The following is a 2,500-nucleotide window of genomic DNA, read 5'->3' on the forward strand; positions in this document are numbered from 1 at the left end:
CTATAATTGTTTCGCCCACTTCAACAAAGGGTTCATCAGTAACTGTAAACATTCCAACGGTTTTGTGAGCAATTTCGACCTACGTACTTCTTCGAATCCATGTACGTAGAGTTCTTCTACCCCATTTGCACTTTACTACTTAGGTTTTCCTCTTTCGCCCTGTAACAATAACTAATAAAAAAAAAAAAAAAAAACAATGAAAATATTTAAGTCACAGATGAAAATTAAAACGTTTTCCGTACTTTCATTCATTCTGTAGCTGTCCGATAGAGACGCTATATCTAGTAATGAATAAGGGTTACTTTAATATGTAAAATAAGGAATTACATTATATTTAAATTGTTCCAAAGAAATGTAATCGGTTCATATATAATATATAAAAAAAATATGGTAATTCATTACAACAAGACATTAAACCTTTTAGAACTAGAACAAGCACTCGGTAAAAGCACATGCCTTCGCCTTTATCATGTTGAATATCACAATAAAGGCAATTGAATTGTGCATTTTGCCACTTATTTCATACAAATCGGATATAAATTGATCACGGTATAGCAAAATGACGTTTTGACCTTTACATTACCTTCACCTTGACCTTTGACCAAATCATTTCCAAAAGCTAATCAAATTGTCCTTCTATCATGGCCTATCATCACACAAAATCACTTGAGATTAGGTCAAATAGGTTTTGAGTTATTCGAATCACAAATACACAGACAGACACACGAACCAATACACAAACAAGGATAATGACATCAATATGTCATGTTGTATATCAAAAGATAGGCAATTGAATTATGCACATTTTGGCAATAGTTTCATGCAAATTGAATAAAAATTAACCACGATATAGAAAAAAGAAATTTTTACCTTTTTTTTACCTAGACCTTGACCTTTTGATCCAATCACTCCCAAAATATAATAAAATTGTTCTTAGATCATGGCCAATCATCCCATCATATTTCATGAGACTCGGTCAAATACTTTTTGAGTTTTATGATTCGTTTATTACCTTTTCGTAAACTTGGCCTTGACTTTTGATCAAATCACTCTAAAAATCTAATCAAATTATCCTTGGATTATGGCATATCATTCCAGCACATTTCATGAGATTCGGTCAAATAGTGTTGGAGTTTTGTGATTCGTTTTTTACCTTTTCGTGACCTTGGCCTTGACTTCTGACCCAATCACCCTCAAAATCTAATCAAATTATCCTTGGATTATGGCCAATCATCCCACTATATTTCATGAGATTCGGTCAAATAGCGTTGGAGTTTTGTGATTCGTTTTTTACCTTTTCGTGACCTTGGCCTTGACTTCTGACCCAATCACTCTCAAAATCTAATCAAATTATCCTTGGATTATGGCCAATCATCCCACTATATTTCATGAGATTCGGTCAAATAGTGTTGGAGTTTTGTGATTCGTTTTTTACCTTTTCGTGACCTTGGCCTGGACTTCTGACCCAATCACCCTCAAAATCTAATCAAATTATCCTTGGATTATGGCCAATCATCCCACTATATTTCATGAGATTCGGTCAAATAGCGTTGGAGTTTTGTGATTCGTTTTTTACCTTTTCGTGACCTTGGCCTTGACTTCTGACCCAATCACTCTCAAAATCTAATCAAATTATCCTTGGATTATGGCCAATCATCCCACTATATTTCATGAGATTCGGTCAAATAGCGTTGGAGTATTGTGATTCGTTTTTTACCTTTTCGTGACCTTGGCCTTGACTTCTGACCCAATCACTCTCAAAATCTAATCAAATTATCCTTGGATTATGGCCAATCATCCCACTATATTTCATGAGATTCGGTCAAATAGCGTTGGAGTTTTGTGATTCGTTTTTTACCTTTTCGTGACCTTGGCCTTGACTTCTGACCCAATCACTCTCAAAATCTAATCAAATTATCCTTGGATTATGGCCAATCATCCCACTATATTTCATGAGATTCGGTCAAATAGCGTTGGAGTTTTGTGATTCGTTTTTTACCTTTTCGTGACCTTGGCCTTGACTTCTGACCCAATCACTCTCAAAATCTAATCAAATTGTCCGTGGATCATGTCCAATCATCCCACCGAATTTAATGAGATTCGGTCGGATAGATTTTGTTTTGTGATTCATTTATTACCTTTTTGCAACCTTGACCTAGACTTTTGACCCAATCATTCCCAAAATCTAGTCAAATTATCAATGGATCATCGCCAATCATCCCACCAAATTTCATAAAATTTTGTCAAATAGTTTTTGAGTTATGCGAATCACAAACACACAGACAGACAACGCCAATCAAAACATAACTTCGCCGCAACGACGTTGGCGAAGATAATAATCCTAATGTAGACTTTTCCACCAAACAATTTCATCTTCCAAAAGGGCACAGTTTTACTAGATGCGTGTGCTTGCGCGTGCGTATGCAAATAATTCGCCTGTTTCTCTTCTCCTTGAATCCCAAAACCGAGTGAGAGTGGCAACAGAACGTAAAAATATATT

At 35.4% G+C, this 2,500-nt stretch overlaps 1 protein-coding gene across 3 annotated transcripts in view; it reads right to left on the reverse strand.

The window, feature by feature from the left end:
- The window catches only part of LOC137623143 (rabphilin-3A-like), a 984,642-nt gene that overhangs the window by 251,537 nt on the left and 730,605 nt on the right, over positions 1-2,500 (reverse strand). The gene's annotated exons all lie outside the window — the stretch shown is intronic.

Source organism: Palaemon carinicauda, chromosome 2 (genome assembly GCF_036898095.1).
Source record: "Palaemon carinicauda isolate YSFRI2023 chromosome 2, ASM3689809v2, whole genome shotgun sequence".
NCBI classification, from domain to species: Eukaryota; Metazoa; Arthropoda; class Malacostraca; order Decapoda; family Palaemonidae; genus Palaemon; species Palaemon carinicauda.